The sequence below is a fragment of the Lygodium microphyllum genome, chromosome 21 (genome assembly GCF_053477565.2).
Source record: "Lygodium microphyllum isolate KBCC chromosome 21, Lygodium_microphyllum_v1.1.10, whole genome shotgun sequence".
NCBI classification, from domain to species: Eukaryota; Viridiplantae; Streptophyta; class Polypodiopsida; order Schizaeales; family Lygodiaceae; genus Lygodium; species Lygodium microphyllum.
The window spans coordinates 54078022-54101209 of record NC_141155.1 but is presented as its reverse complement, the minus strand read 5'-3'; the positions used below and the strand labels follow the sequence as shown (position 1 = coordinate 54101209).

General features: G+C 39.1%; 1 pseudogene; it reads left to right on the top strand.

The window, feature by feature from the left end:
* Nucleotides 1-14165, top strand: part of LOC148018015 (uncharacterized) — a 149589-nt pseudogene extending 135424 nt beyond the window's left edge.
* Nucleotides 14166-23188: the final 9023 nt, after the last annotated feature.

The window sequence follows — 23188 nt, the reverse complement described above, 5'->3', positions numbered from 1 at the left end:
GTTGTGCACCCCTTTAGAGTCTTAATCGGGAAGCGAAGGTCACCTCTCTTTTGTTTTCTCGACTCACCTAGCATCTGCTTTTCCTCACGAGAACCAACATGGCAAGTACATTCTAATGGATAATCAAATAAGGATGCTATGCATTGAGTGAAAAAGCCTTTGAACTTTTAATGAAATGCAAGTGGGTATTGAGAAATGACTGAATTGAAAAGGGCTATGGATAGGGCATTACCCTTTTGCAATGACTCATTGCTTTTACAATGTTCCCACTTGCCATTTTCATCTTTGTTTCAGTCCTATAGCATCAATGCTCAACCATCCAACAAAAATCCAAGTCAAGTAGGCACTGAGTAGTATTTATGCAATCAATTGAGCTTAAAATTTGAATGGGCAGAAAAGAACTCATCAAGCAATCATAATCGGCCTTGGGCTGAATTCTACATGCCTTCAATAGGAATTAAGAGGTTCTACTATACTTAATCTCTCTTATGAACCATAGGACTGGTTCAACAATTGGATAAAAGAGAGATGAAGCTGAAAGTACTAGAATTACCTCTTTGATGCTGATGGAAAGTAGTGGATGAATCCAATCAATAAACTCTTTTATAGAGAGAGAGAGGGGGGAGAGAGAGAGTTAGAGAGAGGGAGAGAGAGTGTGTGAGTGAGTGAGCCATAGAAGGAGAGAGAGTCGAGTTGAGACAAACTTAGAGAGAGAAACAAAGAGAGGGGGGAGGGGGGGAAGGAGACAAGTAAGAATGCACCTAGAGAGGGGGGTGAAAACAACTTAGGATGGAATAGAGAGGGAAAGGGAGAGAGAGAAAGAGGGAGGGAGGGAGGGAGGGAGGGAGGGAGGGAGAGAGGGGAGAATAATGGAATAGGAGAGAGAGAGATAACCATACCGAAGGTCCGAGACAAAAATCACAAACTAGAATTGGAGGGCGGGGGAGAGATCCTTTTATAGACAAAGGAGAGATGGAGGGATCTCGAGAGAGAGCAACACATTGAGAGTCATAAAAATGAATTGCAATGTGGATAGGGGGAATGTCAAGAATGGCGTGGTGAGGGGATTTGCTCAAGATGCTGCACTGAACACACACAGAATGCACAAGGAGAAGCTCACTCAAGAGACAAGAAGAGAGATGGAGGCCAAAACGTTTTCTTGCTAGTTTCTTCTTCTTCTTCCACACTCTTTACAATGTATACAAAGTATAGATAAGATACAATATAAAGGAAAGTGGCCTACTAAGTCAAACAATGCATAACCGACTATACTAGTCGACTGGCACTATAATTATGCCAACTGTAAATATGTGTAACAACCTGAATATAATAAGTAATGAGTTAGTGGCCATGTGAGAGTCATAATGACCATGGATGTGCTAAGTGTAGACGTGTGGACCCATCTAACCAGGCGGTCCATCATCAATGTTCACATGTGTTGATCTTGTCATTTCAACACTCCCCCTCAAGCTCAACTGCATCTCTGCAACTCCTTTGAGCTTTTATGCGTGTAATTTCTCATTAAAATCATGGATTCCATGAATTTTCAGACATTGCCATGTACAAAGGGCTGAAAATGCTTTGAAACTTTAAGAATTCCTCTAATGTAAACTAAATCATTGAAGAATACCTTCAATTGAACCTTCCCAGGGTTGTAGACAACAAAAGCCCCATGAAATTGAAGAAGATAATCCAAGAATTGGATTCTTGAAGCTTGTTGCCCTGTTCCATAGCCACCATATTTTGAAGCTTCATGTCCAAGAAGGCTTCAATGTCAGTCCCTTGAGTGTTGAGGAAGCTCCATGATACTTGTTAGAGTAAAAGCCCTTTGATTTTTTGAGAAATTCCAAGAAAATCACTACTATCCTAAAATCTGCCATAGCTAGGGTTTAAGAGCTCAAGAATTCTCAAGAGGATAGGCTTCAGTTGAGTATACTAGAATGGAGACTTAGAGATTGATGATTATATATTGTACAAGCCATAGATAATGCCATTGACTACTGGAACCGTGGAGAAGATGAGCAGGAAATTAGTGCAAAATGTGTTGATTCATCTTGCTATCCTGGCTTATCACAATCATCAAAGGTGAGTACAATGCTACTCAATCTGAAGCTCTTGACACAAAGAATCGGGCTATATGTCTATTCAGGGGGAAACAGATCTTGGAAGAAGATTTCAGCAATTGACTCCATGGATTCTTGGAGAGAAGCTTGAAAGGAAGAAGAGAGAGAAACTGTCCCCAAAAAGTAATCTCAGTTTAACCACTGTAACCCCACTTAGACTTCAGTTAGGGTCAAAAGCCTTCAAAATGGACCTCCATTTGACCACATCCTGCTATTTCGGCCAAGATCCTCCATCTTCCTCAAGATCTTCTTCAAGAAGCCTTCAAAATTAGTCCCGACTTGTTACAGAGAACTCTGACTAGTCACAATTTGAATTGTACCAAACCCTATGACCAAATCTTGGTGCTCCAGTTAGCTGGTTCCTATCCCAATGACTAAATTCTCCAAGAAAATGATACTTCCCATGGATCAAAGTCCATGCTCTGATACCAATGTAATAAAGCTAAATTCCACAGCAAGCTTTAAATTAAAAATACAAGAAATAGACATAAAATGCCAAGAAGCCATAGCCAAGGTGGCTTGGCAAGAAATGGTATTACCAATGTTGGTTGAGAATCAAATGATGAGAGGCTGCAGTAAGGTATGCACCCCAAGCTATGGTGGCCAAGAGTGTTCACCCTCTTAGATGGTTGGAGGTTGAGACCTCAAACAAGTAATGTTTGTAAAATGGCAAAAAGATGCTACACATGTTACACATCCACCTTTTATACTTACCCTAGACTAAGGCATTTATGCTTTATTACAAACGCATAACACACAGTGCAAAAAATAACATCTTACCTCCATGACAATTGTTTGATCATCAGCCTACCTCCATGGACATCAACATCCAAAATGCTCAAGCCAATAATCGTTGTGACCTGCCAGTTCTCAGGATGCACAAGGCTGCCCAAAATGTTTCTAGTACAACCAATATGAACATATTCACAAGCACTGTCAAATGACTTCAAGCAAATCATCAAGTACAAAATGTTCAAGTCCAATTAGCTGATGCAGCAACCTTAGCAGCACTTTCGGAAAACATCTAAGCGGGTGGCTGATATGGAAGGGCATCCCCTACAGATTCATGCTTTAGCAACTTCCGGATGCATGGTGTGTTCAATGTTGGTCCAGATCTTGGAAACACCCCATGAAGCACATTTACATTCAAATAGCACCATATCCTCTATTAGCCAGAATTTAGTAGAGCATTTAAGTGTTTCCACAAGCACAACCACTCCCGTCTCTGTATTATTTGGAGATAATAAAGAAGTATATCACTCCCACACTATAGCCCATTGCACCTTTCATGTATCACACAAGACATTCACACATGATTTTTATGTATTTCCGCATCAATTATTTCCTTTAACTCTGGGTTGTGATTGGTAGCCCGTTTGCACTTTGATAGCCAGCACTTACTCTTTGCCCAAGCTCTTCCCATACCCATTATGTGTTCTTCACGAGGCCCCAACTTTGTCTAGACACAAAGCACATTAGTTGACATAGTTTTACGCACAAACATTATTCGTTCTCTATTACACAAGTTCCCTAGGCTCTTTCTCAAACCCAAAAAGACCACCATAATCAATCTTCCAATCCATCACTCTATTAATACGAGCAATTCTTCCCCAGTCTATATGGCATCTTGGTGACGGCCTTCATATGGTGATTAGGTTTTTGAGCCTCATTTAGTGAAGAAAGAAGATGGCACATATAGGTTTTGCATTGATTTTTTTTCCTTAAATAAGGTAATCGTCAACCTCTACCCGTTACCTCATATCAATTACCTTCTCAACCAATTAGGAAAATCTAGATATTTCATCTCCCTTGATTTAGCCTCTGGGTATTGGCAAATTCCCCTTAATCCTCGGGACACTCACAAAACAGCCTTCAAAACCCCTATGGGCTTGTATGAATTCACACAAATATCTTTTGGCCTCTCAGATGCCGTCAATTCATTTCAACAAACTGCTAACTCAATTTTCCACAACCTTGTCTTCAAGGGTGTTCTCCTCGTCTATTTGGATGATATTCTCATCCATACCATAACTTGGGATGAACATCTATAGGTCTTGGAGGAAGTACTAAAGAGAGTGTGGAACCTTCATTTGTAGTGGTCTAGGCTTTTACCAAATTTCACCCATATCTTCATGGAACCACTATCACTATCAAAACTGACCATCAACCCATCATCCCTCTTCTACAAAAATTTCACCCACTAGGACGGCTTCTTTAATGGGCTTTGGCGTTTCAAGAATACCAATTTACAATCAAATACAGGAAAGGATCGTCGACCAATTTACAATCAGATATAGGAAAGGATCGTCGACCAACTACATCATTGATTAAGAAACCGCACTTGCTAAGAGCTTAAATCACCCAATCAAAAGCCCGACTATCTCTCATTGATACAGGTGAATGAACCATTTGAGATGGTTGGTTGGTATCTCATAGGTCCATTTCCTACTTTTGTGGCAGGCAACAAATCTGTCCTTGTCATGAGAGATTATCTAACTAGGTGGTGTGAAGTTCAAGCACTCCCGGATACAAAAGCATCTACAGTCATGTCATCTCTTCTCCATAACGTCATATTTCATTATGGCTGCCCCCAAAAACTCTTGTATATACATAGAGATAGAACAAAAGAAAGAAAGAGAGATTATTGCCGACTTACCATCCGATACTCACTACATGTCGGTGCAACTTTGCGGGACCTTAACCAATAAACATGAAAACAAAGAAACGTTTTAGTGTTAGATTTGGTACTTGGTACTTGGTACTTGATTTGATATTAGGTTTCATAATGAAACTTTGTTTTTGCAATTGGTACATCGTACTTGGTACTAGATTCGGTGCTTGGTACTTGATTTGGTATAACTTCGTACTTGGTACTAGATTCGATACTTGGTGCTTGATTTGGTGCTTGGTACTTGATTCGGTACTTTCGGTGCTTGGTATTTGATCCAGTGCTTGGTACTTGATTGGTTAGTCTAACTTTGATGTACCTTATGTTAGAAATCAAGCTCACCGTCAGTGTGTCTTCATCTATGACCGACATCTATGACAGCTAGTCTGTACAGCTGTCTACATGTGACTACATTAAATAAGTCGGGTTAGTAGTCAGTCAGTGACCTGACTAGAGTTAGTCAGTCTAGTCTACATTTACACTAGGTCACTTTATCTTGTAGAGTGAGTGTGCTTTTCAGTAGAGTGTGTGGAAATGAAGGAATGAGCTTGAGAGCCTGAAGGCTCATGGATATGGAGTCTTTCCCTTTCTCTCTCTCTACTCTTTGAACATGGTATCAGAGCCTCATCCATGAGGCTGTGGGAGAATGGGCATGACAACTTGCAGTGCAAAGGAGATGGAAGTAAGGAATGAGGAAGAAGCTAGACACTTGCAAATGAAGCCATAGTCAAAGGAAGGAATCAGCGTGGACTGGCCTGAAAATCTGAATCAGCGTGGATTGCCTCCTGAAAATCTGAGTGGACAGCAACCTGTGTCTGAAAATCTGCGCCCCCTAATCTGAAAATCTGCGCCTGCTGATCTGATTGGACAGCAACCTGTGCCTAAAAATCTGTATCCCCTGGTCTGAAAATCTGTGCCTGCTGATCTGAGTGGACAGCAACCTGTCAATCTTCAGTGGGACACCTGGACAAGGTTCATAGAGCATGTATGCTCACTATTGAAGGTATTTGAAGTGTGCAAGGAGTAAATGCTTGTGTGGGAGCTCTGTTATGAGCTGGAGTGATAGACACAGACCTGTAATCATTTCTGAACTACTGTAAACATGAATGGACAGCATGCATTCAATCATTACTGACACACAGGAGCCTTGTGCTACACTCAAAAGGCATCTTTGGAGCACAAGAATGTGTCAAAGCATGTATACATTGGATCAAATGTCTTGGAGCTGAGATCTTTTGCTCAGAATACTCAGATCTGAAAATCAATGACAGGCTGAAAATTATCATACACAGTTGCTCAGAATACTCAGATCTAAAAATCAATGACAGGCTGAAAACTGTCATACACAGTTGCTCAAAATACTCAGATCTGAAAATCAATGACAGGCTGAAAACTGTCATACACAGTCAATGACAAGTACTATGCATTACTGAAGCAATACAGGTCATCTTGGGGGTTCCATCATCTATATGAACTGGCCTATACATGTTGAATGCATCGAGAATTGAAGCAAGCAATGAGCATCATTGAAAACTGAATTTTGAAGCTGAAATAAATGCAATTACACTGTCATGGTTAATTACAAACAGCTCATGAGGTTTATGCCATTGGTCAATGAAGATAGGTTATCTACGCCTACTCAGATGCTCATGTATTGAACTTGCCACTACAAAGTAAATGTATGACATGGTCAAAAGACGTTTTGGAGCTACTTGGAGCTTGGTATGCTGAATTCTGGTTGACTGCAACCTGCAACTGAATTTGTTGACACTTGTGTGTGTTGGTTATGCACTGTTCTGTGCCCTTATGATCATGTCTTGATTGCCAAATGTACTAGCAGCTATACCTGGGAGATTTTGGAACATGTATGACATGATTACCACTCAGTTTTGGACTTGAAATTGCTGTTGGTTACTCACAGTTTACAGTTTTTAGACTGCATGTATGTACCCTGGCAATGAAGTTACATAAGCTTAAGCTGAAGTAAACACATAGCTTATGTATTGACAGTTATATCTACAGTTGACACCACTTGTTTGAGGGTTGTTTTGGGGTGTCAGTGGGCTGAAATACCCTAGTTTTTTCTGTAATTTAGTGCAGAAAATTGTCATAATTGTTACGGACTGAACTTAGTCGTCATACTTATTGGACTGCAGGGAGTCAGGCACTTGATAGACAGTCTATTGCATCATGGCTAATGCACATGGGACTGACAATATCACTCAGATAGTTGGAGAGAAGTTGGATAATAAGAACTTTACATTATGGAAATTCAGAATGAAAAACTTTCTGGTTGGCAAAGGTTATTGGGATTTATGTACAGGAGATGAAGTTGCTCCTGAGTTGCCTGCACACAATCCAACAAATGAACAGAAAAGAGCCTACAGGCTATGGAATGAAAGAGCATGCAAGGTGCTACATTGGCTTTCCTTATGTATATCTGATGCTATGGTAATTCAAATCACTAGATGTGAGACTCCGAAGGATGCTTGGGACATACTGATGAAAAATTATGGAACCATGACACATGCAAGAAAGATCCAGTTGAAACAGCAGTTCAACAACATGTCTAGGAATGGCAAGAGCATCCAAATGTATACCACGGAGATTCAGACCATAGCTGATCAACTTGCTACTATTGGCTCAAGTGTATCAGAAGATGATATGATTGCTGTTGCTTTGAATGGCTTAGGCAAAGAGTACAAAGCTTTTGACACTTCCATTTTTGTCAGAGAAGAGCCCCCTAGCTAGGAAGAGCTAGTTGCTTTGTTGCTGCATGAGGAAGTCAAACTTGGTTTGAATACAGGTTCTAGTGCATCTCAGAGTAGAGACACTGTGTTGTACTCTAGCCAGCGTGGCAGAGGATCCAGAGGCCGTGGTTCATATCGAGGTCGTGGCGACACTCATAATGCCTATGGACAGCAGCAGCAGCAAGGAAATTGGCATGGTGCCAATACACAGGGCCAGCGAGGATCTGGTGGTTTTAGAGGTAAGGGGAGATCACCCCGAGGTAGAGGTGGTGGTTCTGGTTCTTGGCAGTCTACTGATTAGTCCAACAAGGACAAGGACTGTCAGTATTGTGGTAAGTATGGGCACATAGTGAAGGAATGTTACAAAAAGCAGAATGACATGAAGACAAAAGGGAAACAGCATGGGCATTATGCATCCTCTAGTGGTGCTCATGATGAGTCACTTGATAGACTCTTTGCCATGCAGCATGTGTCCAAGACTGTGTCAAGGCAGAACAGAGATGACAGGTGGTACATTGACTCTGGAGCATCAAACCACATGACCCCGCATGGAGAGTGGTTTGATGAGATGGTTGCAGGTACACATGGTCATGTATGTACTGGGGATGATACCCAACATGACATAAAGCATAAAGGGATTGTTCCATTGATGATGCCTGATGGAAAGAAGAAAGGCCTGCATGATGTATTACATGTACCAACCATAACAAAGAATATGTTATCTGTGGGTCAAATGGCAAAACGGAATCTGCAAGTGAGGTTCAACAAAGATGGGTGTTTCATTGAGGAGTATGGAAATGGCTGCAAGTTAATTGCCAAGGGCAGAAGGGATGGCAGGATGTTTACTTTGGAAGCGACCATTCCTGAACTTAAAGCAGCTATGTTTGCACATGATGAGCATGCCATTCGGGATGTAGAGATTTGGCACAAGCGGATTGGACATGTCAATGTACAAAAGTTGAAATCTATGCAGCAGAAAGAAGTAGTACTTGGATTACCTAAATTCAAGTATAATGATTTTGGTCATGTATGCCCTGCATGTCAGTTTGGGAAGCAGGCACGGTTTCCTTTCATGAGACATGTAAAAAACAGCACTAGGCCTTTACAGTTGGTACACTCTGATGTCTGGGGTCCTTCACATAATGCTTCCTTTGGCGGTGCACGATATTATGTCTCATTTATTGATGATTTCAGTAGGTACACTTGGCTTTATATCTTGAAACATAAGGATGATGTGTTTGATGCATTCAAAGACTTCAAGAAACATGCTGAAAATGAATTGGGCTGTTACATATCATATTTGAGATCAGATGGAGGAGGTGAATATGTCTCAAACTACTTTGACAGGTATCTTGCTAAACATGGGATCAGAAGACAGCTCACATGCAGCTATACACCGCAGCAAAAAGGTGTTGTAGAGAGGAAAAACAGGGTTTTGATGGAGTCAGCTAGAGCTATGCTGAATGAAAAATGTCTGCCAAATGGTTATTGGGCTGAAGCAGTGGTGACTGCTGTATATGTGCTGAATCAAACCCCTATAGCAGGGATTCATGATGTCACTCCGTATGAACGGCTGTATGGTCATAAACCTGATATTTCACACTTGAAGGTATTTGGCAGCATTGCATATGTGCATATACCGGATTAGAAGAGGAAGAAATTGGATCCTAAGGCAGTGAAAAGTGTGTTTATTGGATATGCACACGAAAGGAAAGCTTATAAGTGTTATGTACCTTCTACGCATGAGACACTCGTAAGCAGAGATGTGGTATTTGATGAGTTAGCATCTTGGTATGGGAATCCTGTTGCAGTGCCTACTGATGGCTCACCCAGTATGAGTCATGCTGAAAATACTCCTGCAGACAGTACTTCCATGACTGGTCAGACAAGTGATGTATCATCTACAGTGAGTCCTTGGATAGGACGATTACAGAGTCGCACTAACGCATCCACTGACACGGATATGTCAGTAAGGGGGAGAACAGATAAGGGAAAAGAAAAGGTTTTTGAAGATGTAATAGGTCTGCTCACTGCAGGTTATGATTCATCTAGCAGTGACAGCTTAGATAGTGAATTGGGGATTCCGTCTGTTATGACGCCAGGTGCTAGACAGAGCCGTTATGTGCCATCTCATGAGAGGCAAGCTCACAGTGAGCAGCTCAGGAGATCAAAGAGGGTCAGACGACCTGTTGACAGGTATACTTACACTGGATATTCAACCCGTCATTATGCTTATATGACGAAAGTAACAGGTTTTAGAGAACCAAGTAAGTTTGATGAGGCAGTTTCAGATGAGAATTGGCGTGCTGCTATGGATGAGGAATATTCAACTTTGGCTGAAAATTGTACATGGGATTTGGTATAGTTTCCTGAGGGCAAAACACCTATTGGATGCAAGTGGGTGTATAAGGTAAAATGTAAATCAGATGGATCATTGGAAAGATATAAGGCCAGGCTGGTTGCAAAAGGGTATGCGCAGCAGTATGGTCTCGATTATGAGGAGGCTTTCAGCCCTGTAGCAAAGATGGCTACAGTTAGAACTGTGATTGCTTTGGCAGTAGCTAGAGGCTGGAAACTATGGCAGATGGATGTAAAGAATGCATTTCTCAATGGAGAATTACAGGAAGAGGTTTACATGGAACAACCTGAAGGCTATGTACATCCAGAATTTCCAGCACATGTATGTCAGCTGAAAAAGGCACTATATGGGTTGAAACAGGCACCCAGAGCATGGAATGCTCGCATCAACAGTTATTTACAGCAACATGGTTTCCGATTGGGAGATGCTGATCATAGTCTGTTTGTGAAGAAGACAGATAGTGGCTATGTTTTTCTAGTTGTCTATGTTGATGACTTAATCATTACAGGAGATGATGAAAATGGGATTGCAGAAATAAAGACATGTTTACAGGCTGAGTTTAAGGTCAAGGATCTTGGAGAGCTGAAATATTTTTTGGGGATTGAGGTTGTCTCTACACCTCGAGGCATATGGCTGCTACAGAAGCAGTATGCTCATGACATGCTACAGAAATATGGTATGGCTTATTACAAGCCTATGGATACGCCTTTGGAGCAGAATGTCAAGCTGGAGATTGATGTTGGGACAGAGATTGAGAATGTTACTATGTATAGACAAATGGTAGGCAGCTTGATCTATCTCACGATCACTAGACCTGACTTGAGTTATGCTGTGGGGCTGATCAGTCAGTTCATGCAGAAGCCTCGCAAACCACACTTGGATGCAATCAGAAGAATTCTGAGATATGTAAAGGGTACCACAGATCATGGGCTGTTTTATGCATATGGAAAACCCCTTGACTTGATGGGGTACACTGATGCTGATTGGGCTGGTTGCACATATGACAGGAGGTCAACCAGTGGCTATGCATTTGGATTGGGTAGTAGCATGATCAGTTGGCAAAGTAAGAAACAGCCTACAATTGCATTGTCCAGTATGGAAGCAGAGTATCGTGGTGCGGCCTTAGCGGCCTGTGAAGCTAAGTGGTTACAGAAGTTGCTGAATGACTTGGGAGTACACTTGGATAGCAAAGTCAAGCTGTACTGTGACAATTTGAACAGTGTTATGTTAGCAAGCAATCCTGTTTATCATGCAAGATCAAAACACATTGAGGTTCACTACCATTTCATCAGGGAAATGGTTTTAGCATATCAGATTGACTTGGAGTGAAGACTGAAGACTAGGTAGCAGACATCTTTACCAAATCACTTGGTAAAGATAAGTTCATTCACTTTAGACAGCTACTTGGAGTGATGCAAATGATTTGAGTTTTGTTTTTGAGCTTGAGGGGGAGTGTTAGAAATCAAGCTCACCGTCAGTGTGTCTTCATCTATGACCGACATCTATGACAGCTAGTGTGTACAGCTGTCTACATGTGACTACATTAAATAAGTCGGGTTAGTAGTCAGTCAGTGACCTGACTAGAGTTAGTCAGTCTAGTCTACATTTACACTAGGTCACTTTATCTTGTAGAGTGAGTGTGCTTTTCAATAGAGTGTGTGGAAATGAAGGAATGAGCTTGAGAGCCTAAAGGCTCATGGATATGGAGTCTTTCCCTTTCTCTCTCTCTACTCTTTGAACACCTTAACCAATAAACATTAAAACATTAAACCTTTTTACTGTTAGATTTGGTACTTGATTTGGTATCAGGTTTCATAATGAAACCTCGTACTTGCAATTGGTACATGGTACATGGTGTATTAATTAAAATCGGGTATTGTAACTGTAATAGCTTATGGTGAGCTTGATACTTTGAAATCACGTGCTTTGAAACTTCATAGTTCAGATCTTTGAGTTAGCTTGAGTTGATACGTAGCGTAGAATCTGGGACCTCTGCAAAAACTATGGAAATCAAAAGCTTGTTAATATTAGAGCTTAACATAGAAAAAACACTAAACTGCAATAAAAATTCTGATTTGTCTCTATCTAGCTTTCCAAGAGACAATAGACAATAAACAATAGATAAATAATTAATTGTTTGACAATAGACAAATTCAATGATGCAACAAACATATGTCAATATATATTGTCAATAAATATATGTACATGTATCTAGAGTGTGTGGTGATCAATCCTCACATATGTCTATACAATGAATAGTGATGAATCCTCACATATACAATACAAGTTTCATCCTCAAATATACATAACAAATCCCTAGGCATGATCACTATATGAGTCATCACTATACGAGTCACTAGTATCGGACTCATGATCATCATCACCAGTGCCATCACCCCTGCCCCACCCGCAACACCACCATTGCCCCCATCTCCACAATCGTCACCACCATGGCCAACAATCTGATTGGCACTCCTCTCAGCCTCTCAGCATTGCCCCTCAACCTCCTATGGAGTCACCTCTGTCATGTCGTCCTCCATCTCCTACACTGTAGGTGCCTGCCTGACCATAGTCTTTGGTCTGCATCAAGACAGAACCAAAGACTTATTGATTCCTTCATTCAATAATATTACCTTTGAAAGTTAAAATTTGAATGGTCTATACTCACAAATGTGGCCACAAATCCATCCCATCCCATCCGGCCTAGTCTAGATGTCTGACCAACTATCACTCTCTTTTGTGTTGCCTCCTATGTAAATTTGATTTTAAAAAATAACATAGATTAGAGAATAGTTAGGCCTAGTCTAGATGTGTGACCAGCTTGCACTCTCTTTCTGCTACCTCCTATGTAAATTTGATTAAACAAAATAACATAGATTAGAGAATAGTTAGAATCAATCTAGCAAACTTCATATTAATTCTAATATACATTAGCAAAGGCACACACCTTTTGCTAAGGAAAACTGATGCATAGGCATCTCTCCTTGCAGAAGTATTGCCATGTCTCCATGCACATATCAGCCCTCCTCTTGTTTGTCTCCACCATACAGTAGCATATGTTTATTTTTCATATTACAATAAGCATTAGAATATACCAAAGAACTTGTTAAATGTTTTGTTAATTTTATTAATTTTTTAACTTTGATCATTTGATAAATGTCTCATGTTTTTATGGTAGTTGAAAATTAAATTCGGACGAATTAGAGAGTACACCACCACCTCCTACTGGTGGTGGTTGGGGTGCACAAAGTTCCAATACTGCACATGAACCCGTTTACAACGATTTCTACTACGATGAGTCTATTATATGCTAGTGCGCTCATTGTCGTGGCACATATCAGAGGCCAAGGCAAGAGTGCTTTTCACATGAGATGACTCATGGTACTTTTGAGTGAGCACCACCACCTAAGAAGTGACATTGACCTATGGTATGCGACTATTCTCCCTTAGTTTTATTATTGGTTATTTTATAAGTCAATGGCTCATTATAATGCAACCATATTATATATGTAGGTATATTCACTTGATGACGAGGATGACTTCACTATCAGTGGTGCACATGTCCCTCACACACGGCACGGGCAGGTTGTTTGTTAGTTGCAGTTTGAGGTTTCTCAACATCCTCTACCTCCTACTTTGGAGGCTAAGACGGGTGGAGATCATTCGTTGCCTACTCATTTGCATTCTCTAGTACAAACATATGATCCAAGACAATACAGAGGATGGCAGAGAGGATCACTTACTTTAGATGGAGTGTTTTTTAGCTTTTGGAACAATCACTACATTATTGCTCCATCTACCATCAGTGGAGCAAGATGAGCTGCTTTATTGCATAGGATTTGCATGTGCCCCCTCGTTCAAAGGTCACCCTTATGTCTTTTTATGGACCTATATATAGATGGGATCCATGGCATCAGCTAACTCACTACATTCAGAGCATGAGTACTTATGGGTTATGTCTCAATGCAATCTCTCTTTCTGATAGAGGGATTACACATGCAGAAGGACAAAGACTCTATACTGGCAGAAGACCTTACTCTCAAGGAAACATAGAAAGTTTAATCAATAGTAGTCGAGGGATGAGTGCAAGAACCGATTGCACGTTTGTGGAGTGTGAGAATAGTCATGAACTAGGACATATGAGTAGGGATGAACAAAGATACATAGTTTTCAATGCTATTAGATCATTATGTGTTGGTGATGAATTGCTAGTCAATTATGGATAGCCTAGACCTCCATGAGCACCCTTAATATATGAGGGTTGAGAGCTTCATTGTATATAATTCCTAATGTTATTTTGGCCTCTTGTACCCTAATTCTACACTTTAATTTGCACCAGGTTCTCTATTATCTCTAATTTAATTTGATAATTGTATTTTATTGTCTCTAAATGTTTTGTATCTATGATAATTATTGAATTCCATGCACATCTCTCTTTCCTTTTATATAGAAGCATGCTATTGATACAATCTTCTTTACTTTCAAATATGTAGATTCTAGATTATGACATCAATAAAGTCACAAATCAATGTTCACATGACATATCTCACATGTCAATAGAGTGCATGAGGATCCTACGTAGGAGTGATCCTAATGCATATGCAAGACTAAAGAAAAACTATTCTAAGGACTTTAATAGGGGTGATGATATCTTTGATAACGACGATGGCATGTCTGATTTTATTGAGGATTGGTATCAAAATGATAGTGTGAGTGATATTCCTAACAATGAGAAGTATCTTCCAAAAGAAGCTCTAAAGCATATCTACGTAGGAAGCCAACTAACACAACTACGATAAGTATCTTCCAAAAATCTCTAAACCATATCTATGTAGGAAGCCAACTAACACAACTAAGTGCAAGCTTACTTATTCTTAATCTTCAAAACCATTTTAGATGGAGTAATCTATCCATTTCAACACTTTTGAAGTATGTAATAATCTAACATATTTTTTTTATTACATTCTAAACATGTTTGCTTGTTATTGATCATATTTTTAATGAACTTGCAAGCTACTCTCTCAGAAGTTCTTGCCGACAAGCAATTCCCTTCCTGCATCATATGATGAGGTGAAGAAGATGATAAGTGGTCTTGGACTTGACTATTCTTATATACATGCATGTCCCAACGATTGTATTTTATATAGAGATCAATGCAAGGACAATGTGGCATGTCCAAAATGTCAAATGCCTCATTATAAAGAGGAGAATGGTAAGGTCCCTAGAAAGGTATTGAGACATTTTTCCCTAGCTCCGCATATAAAATATATGTTCCAATGTCCCAAATTAGCTAAGCTTATAACATGGGGAGCGGAGCACAAGAGCAAAGATGGAGTAATGAAAATTCCATCAAATAGTCCTACATTTGAGCATATTAATTTGCGATGGCTATATTTTGCAAAAGAACCATGCAATTTAAAGATGGGTGTACGATTAGATGGTGTGAATCCATTTTCAATGAAATCAAGTAAATGGCCTACATGACCAGTGGTAGTTATTAATTATAATCTACCCCCATATCTCAGCATTAAGAAAGAGCATTTAATGCTCTCACTCTTAATTCTAGGAAAATGGCAAGTTAAAGACCTGAATGTTTATTTGGTCCCTCTCATCGACAATCTTCAAGATTTGTGGAGAGGGATTGATGACATGGATATGTCCAGAAGCATCAGTCAAAGACAGTTCATTGTTCATGGAATTTTAGCATGGACTATCCACGACTTTCTAGGATATGGTTTTTGCTTAGGTAAATGGTTTAAATATATATATTGTCTCATATGTTTGTAAGACATTCATTGCACTAATCACCTTTGTTATGTTTTCCATTTAGGGATATGTACCAAGGTTTATAAAGCTTGTGCAATTTGTGGTGATTGGTTTAGATCAACTTATAGCAAAAACCACAACAAAAATATATATCTTCAACATACACGATTTTTATCTAAAGATCATCATCTACGAGACAGAAGGCAAGCCATACATTTTAATGGAAAGGTAGAAGAAGGGAGATGTTCAATACCAATGACACCAAAGGATTGGTATCTAAAGTGGACTGTTGGACCCACTATCGATCCAGAGTCGGAGATCATAAGTAGCAACGATGATGACGTTGTGAAGAAACGAGCAAGAGGAAAACGTGCTCTAGCTCATAGTCCTTTGATATGGTATACTTTGGAATATTGAAAGGATTTGAAGATATTTCATCTTCTTGATCCTATGCATATATTCAAGAACTTTGGTCATTCGTTATGGCAACACCTTGTAGGCTTGAAAGACAGCGGTAGTAAGAAATTATGTAAAGGATCAAAACTCAAAGCCCAATCTATGGCCACTTTATGATGAAACTCGACATGAGACAACAACCTACGAGCCTACCCCATGGGTGCTCACAATAGAGGAGCTAGAGACTATCAACATGAAGTTTCACTCAATTCTACACCTACAGGAGGATATGGAGCATCTTGTCAAAACATGTTCACTCTAGATGACAAGAGCTTTTGTCTGGTTTAAAAACATATTATTGGCACAATTTTGTGAAGGTAGATCTATCTAGATCTTTGTAAGTATTTATTTTCTTGCATGTTTTTTTTATGATCAGATTTATCGTGTATGCAGCATGTTCTACCCCCCCTTGTTGTTGATGGATGTACTACAAGAGGAGTCCGAAATGTAATATATCGCCTTGGATCACTTGCAAGGTATTTATTGCTCGTTAATTTTTAGTATAAAATTTATTTGATATCTTCTTAATTCAAAAACATCTCTAATATCTTCTTTCTTTTACTGATAGATGGATTACATCTAAAGAGATTGCCAAAGGGTCAATTCCATAAAAGAAGTGTGACTGTATAGAGCTTCTTTGTTTAATGGAAAAGGAACTTCCAACCTCCTTTTTTGATATCTAGGTTCATCTTCTAATCCATCTAAAGGACGAGATAGAGCTCATTGGTGTTCTGAGCACTCGATGGACGTTTTGGGCTGAGAGATTTATGGGAGTATTGAAAGATTTATGGATGTTCTATGGCAAAGGGATGGATGCTTGAAGAATGCATGTATTACATTTTTGTATACCTTGAGAAAATCGATTCTGAAGCTCCACGCGTATAGACAAATGAGTCGTCTTCTACCATGTCAAACGAGGTATTATCTAGTAAGGGAGTCCCTTTTCAACTTAAGGTCCAAGTTAAATTGGATATTTCTACTTTCATTGTCTATAATAGCGAATTCATGCAACAATTCATTGATGAGTACGAGGAGGAACTTGTAAGCAAACAAGTTAGCAGACATAAAATGAGGAGATCCAGATGTCAAACCAATGTAAATAACGACGACAACATACCTACTTTCATGGATTGGTTATACACACGTATGCAACAGGCGATTAGTGATCATGAGCCAATCTCAACGGAATAGAGAGAGTTTATGATCGGGTGTGAAAGACGGGTAACTTGTTGGGTTTTGAAAAATCTAAACTAAACAAGTGAATTTCGTTTTTTTAATAATTTACATATCGGTCTAGGCTCGAATGTATACCAACATGTGGGCTTATGGACAACATCTTCGAATAATAGCTATTGATGACTTACATCTAACTCATGATTCTTGCATTGTTGCCTCTTTCAAGCAATTATCATGTGCAAGTTCAAGAGACACAAATCTTGTTGACATTGAACTTGGGTATGTGGGAACCATAGTCAGCATTTATGAAGTATCGTATCGTATCTTCAAGCAAGTAAATGAAATCTCTCTTCATGCAACAATGACATGTAGATTTCTTGAAGCTATACATAATTCTAAAGTTTTGATTCAAGAATTTTGGTAGATGGTTTTGAAGGTGGATTGGTTTTGTGTCGAGTATAAAGGTAATAATGCCACAATGAAAAGAGAGCCGTCAGGATTTTGGTCCGTCGAGCCTTACATTCTGCCAACTCATGTTGAACAATCATTCTTTTACAAGAATACAGATGCTCATCCATGGTGGCAAGTTGTGCATGTCCAACCTAGAGGTTGACACTTATTTGATAGCGTTGACCCTGAGGAAGCGAATCAAGATGAATTGATTATGTCCTCGAACTTAGACACATCGACGTCAAAAAGGTGTAGAATTCTTCTTTCCAATCATGATGGCATTGTAGATGATGAGAATGTGACTCTGACACTACAGACACTGAAGAGGAAGAAATAATGGATGTAGAGCCTATGAAGGAAATGAACATCAACACAAATTTAACAATGGAGGAGTTCGAAGAAGTCAACAAGGATAATGAATATGAGATTTTATTGATGGTTAATCTCAGAGATGACAATGAGGACTATTAGTCTTATGTGGTGTCAACTCACGAATCATCAACCTATGTTCAATAAGATTTAATCTCAAAATAATTCATTGTGAAGTTATGATTTTTATTCTTTTGAAAACTTAGTAAAAAGGGTGGGTGGTGGAGAGTCTTGTCGTAATAGCCTCATATGGCTAGTGTTAGGGTTTGATTTCCCTCAGACTCTTTTTTCTTTCTCTAGCTGTGTACAAGGTAATCTTAGCTTCAAGTCCACTGAAAGAAAGTACATATCAGGGTTCGATTCCCCTCCTCTACCAAGGCTTCTATCTCGTGTTTCAACCCCAGTATCAACATCTCAGCCTTCACTACCTACAATCAAGCATTGTTTCTTGGATCGACTTGGCCTAGCAGTAGACCATTGAATCCAACAATCTTCTATTGTTTCATGGCAACAGTTCCAGCAGCACCCTCAATGAAAACCCGTAGTGCCCTTAGTTATAGTAGCCCCCCCCAACATGCTACCCATTGCCGCTCTAGTCCTACTCTCTCTCTCTCTCTATGACACTATGGTCACCCCAGCTTTGTTGTATGTGACAAAAGTATGGGCCCCATGCTTGTCAGTCACCTCATGGATGCAGATTGAGAGACCACAGATATGTATATGCTTGTTTTGCAGCAAACCATCAATGTCGCTATTCTACCTGACATTGGTATCAGAACTCTTTGGTCATAAATTTTTGGTCTCATAGGTCATTTTGGCTTTTTGAAGATGTAAATATAGCATTTCACTTTGTTTCATTTCTCTCTCTCTCTCTACTTATTGTGCATTGTTGCATCAATGACTCATGAGTTTGCACATTTTCTTGAGCAACCACTTTTGACTCCATCATATCCCAAACTCCATCTCCAGTGTGTTGATGACATATTTCTTGTCATCCTCAAGCTAATCAATGCATTGCAAATAAAATTAATTAGTAATTCAAATAAAAAATTGTAATTCATATTCTTTATGTTAAATAATACTTACTCCCATGCTACATGAACTCGCTGGTACTTTATCACTTTTTTTTGTTCCCTCTTCACTCGAGGCACATTCAACTTTAAGTGGAAGGTTGTTGGGGGTAAAAGCACATGTGCCTAGTTGCTCATGTATTACTACACTAATAGTAATCGCACTTGCACACTGCAAGCAATGGGTGCCCATTACTATCACTTCATTCTTTATTCTTTCAGTGACATTTGAATAAAGGGAAGACCGATCACACATTGTGACTGTTGGATTTTCCACATCTTGAGTCTCTTTTTCCACATCTTGAGTCTCTCTCTCTTACTCTCTTACTCCATTTTCCATAGCTCCTAGACAAACTTGGAGATGAATATAAGAGCTTCAGGTCATCTATGAGTATGAGGAATGATATCCCCAATTTTAGAGATTTGATTTCTATGTTGATACTTGAGGAGAAGAAACGTGGCTTGGATTTCTCTTATTTTCAAAGCAAGAATAATTCTAAGCAAGTGTTTTACTCGACTAGCAAAGGTAAAGGTTGCAGTAGAGGAGGCCAAGGTAGTGGTCGTGGTCAAGGTTATGATGCATATTAAAATAGAGGAGGATAGTCCCAAGGAAAGGGGAGTCAAAGAGGGAAAATTGTAGATTCTAATAGGCAATAGAACTTTGGTGATAGAAAAGAGTGTTGGTATTGTGATTAGAAAGGCCACATTTCTAGAAATTGCTTCAAAAAGAAGGTTGAAATTAGAAATGAAAAAAAGTAGCAAGACAATTATGCATCTAGTAATAGAAACAATGATGACTGAATGAAATAATTATTTGTTATGCAATACTTTATGAATACTATGACTATTAATGGTTCATCAAAGAATGATGTATGGTATGTAGACTCAGGTGCCTCTAACCACATGACTTCTCATGGAGAGTGGTATAGAGAGATGCACAGTCTAAAATCTCTGGTCTATGTGGAGACAAGGGATGGCATAGCTCACCTCATTACTCATGTTGGAAATGTTCCTTTGACAATATAGGATGGCAAGACTAAGTACTTGGATGATGTGCTGCATGTACCAAATATTACAAAAAATTTGCTTTCTCTTGGTCAAATAGTAGAACATGGATTGCAAGTTTGGTTCATATTTGATGTTATTATATAGAATATCTAAAAAATGATTGTAGGTTGATTACAAGATGAAAATGTGCTGGAAGATTGTTTACTCTTGATATGAATCTCCATGAAATGGATACTGCCATGTTTACACAAGGTTTAGGTGTTTTGGTGGCTAATATTCAAATTTGGAATAAGAGAAATGATCATGTGAATGTGCAAGCAACGAGGTTGAGAAACATGAAGTCAAAACAGCTTGTGGATGGCTTGCCTTACAGTTGATGAGATGTATAAAGTATGTAAAGCATGTCAATTTGAAAAGTAAGCAAGGTATGCGTTTCCACATGAAAAGCATGTATGCAAGAAGCCACTTGAATTGATACATTTTGATGTGGTGGGTCCTACAAAGGCTACAACTTTGAGTGGTTGCAATTATTATATTTCATTCATTGATGATCATACTCGCATAGTATGGGTTTACTTTATACATGAGAAAAGTGAGGTGTCCACTCACTTTAAAAGCTTTAAGGCCTTGGTTGAGAAGGAGATATGGTCGTATATTAAATGTCTAAGGTTAGAAGGAGAGGGAGAATATCTCTCCAATGAGTTTTCTAAAATTTTACCAAAAAATAGTATACATAGGTAATATACATGTAGATATACTCTATATAGAAAAATGGATTTTTTGAGCAAAGAAAAGGCATATTGTAGAGGTGGCTCATGCATTGATATAAAAAAGAGACTTGCCTCATTACTATTGGGTGATGTAGTTGTTACTATTTTATATATTATGAACATGACACCCACCACTGCTATTGTATATGGTATGACACTTGAAGAGAAGCTTACAGGTAGAAAGCTAAATCTATCCCATTTGAAAGTGTTTGGATCTATTTCTTATGTGTATATTCCCAATGAGTTGTGTAGGAAATTAGATCTCAAAGCAAAAAAAAAAATGTGTATTTGTGGAATATTCTCTTGAGCAGAAAGGATATAGATGTTAAAATCCTGCTACACATAAGTTGAGGGTTAGCAGAGATGTTTTTTATGAAAGGAGTAGATGGTATAGTAATGTGAAAAATGCAGTTGGGGTGGTTGATGAGCATAAGAGTGTGGTTGTGCAAAAAATAGGTCAGTAGTCATAGACAGTGAGTGGACCACAAGAGTCTCCTAGTCATGGTTTTGTTGATAAACCTTGGAGAGCTAGAATGAGGTCACATGTTACTCCACTAAGAACATAACAGATGTCAAGGAAGGTAAAGACAAAGTTGGGAACTCAACTATTATGATAGATATATCATCATGTCTCTCTCATGTTGATGTTAATTTAGATGACTCTAAGCAGAGCTTAGATGAGGAGTTTGGGATTCCACTTATTGAAACACTTGGTGTGCAAAAGGCACAAGAGGATACCAAAGCAGTTGGTAGTGATCCAAGTCTATGCAGGTCAAGTTGATTAAAATAGCCAACACAACGATTGACATATGATAGCTATGTAGCTCATCATTATGCATACATGGCTAAGGTTGTGTAGGATATGAAACCCACTTGTTTTAAGGATGTAGTGGATAATGAGTATTAAGATCGTTCTATGGATGAAGAAATGGCTACAATTATGGATAATGACACATGGGAGTTAGTGCCTTTACCTAAAGGCAAAAAAAACTATTGGCTGCAAATGGCTTTACAAGATGGATCTATTGAGCGCTATAAAGCATGATTGGTTGCCAAAGCATATGCACAGACTCATGCTATTGATTATATGGAGAATTTTTCTCTAGTGACTAAAATGGCCACCGTAAGGGCTGTCATATTAGTGGCTACATCAAAGAGTTAGATCATACATCAAATGGATGTAAAAAATATCTTCTTGCATGAGGAGTTGCAAGAGGAAGTTTATGTGGAGCAACCACCTAGTTATGTAGATGAGAGTCATCGGAATTATGTACACAGGATTTGTAAGGCCTTGTATGGTTGAAGCAAGCACCCAGGGCATGTCATGACATGATTGCATAATACCTTGTCAACATTGGATTTTGTAGGGCACAAGCTGAGATCACTCATTATATGTCTATGAGAGTGATGTAAACATTGTAGTTATTACTATATATGTGGATGATTTGATAATTGTAGGTGATAGTGAGGCAGATATTGACAATGTGAAGGGTCTCCTCAATATTGAATTTGAGATAAAGGATTTGGGAGAGCTGCACCATTTTCTCAACATAGAGATAATTAGAACTCAAGAGGGTATATGATTATCACAAAGACAATATGCATTGGATATGTCAAAGAAGTACGGTATCGCTAATTGCAAGCCTACTTCTATACGTTTGGATGTTAATGCTAAGCTTAATGCACATGAGGATGACTTGATTGAGAATGTCACTATGCATCAAAATATTGTGGTAGCCTTGTCTATTTGATGATCACTAGGCTGAACCTACACTACTAGCCATTGGGGGGCTATGCAAGGGGGTTAAAATATTCAAGTGTTGCTTATACAATGATGGGGCTGTTGCATAGGCAACTTTGTTGTCGTATAAGCAACATAATTTTAAAAAAACTTGATGTCACATAAGTGAAGACTCAGGACGGCACTGCTTAAGCAAATTTGAAAATGACACAAAGAGCGATGTTTACACATTGCTTTGTGTCACTTAAGCGATGGTATTTTTTGGTTTCCCCAGCCTTGGGATATCATTACCTTGTTTTTATAAGAGTGCGCAAAAAGCATGAACAAAGAGCGTGTAGGACAATAGAGATAGAGAGAGCAAGAGGGAGCCATAGCCAGCCTCCTCGAAGCTTTGACGGTTGGCTACATTAGGTAAGGGGGAGAGAGAGAGAGAAAGAGAGAGAGAGAGAGAGAGAGAGAGAGAGAGAGAGAGAGAGGGAGAG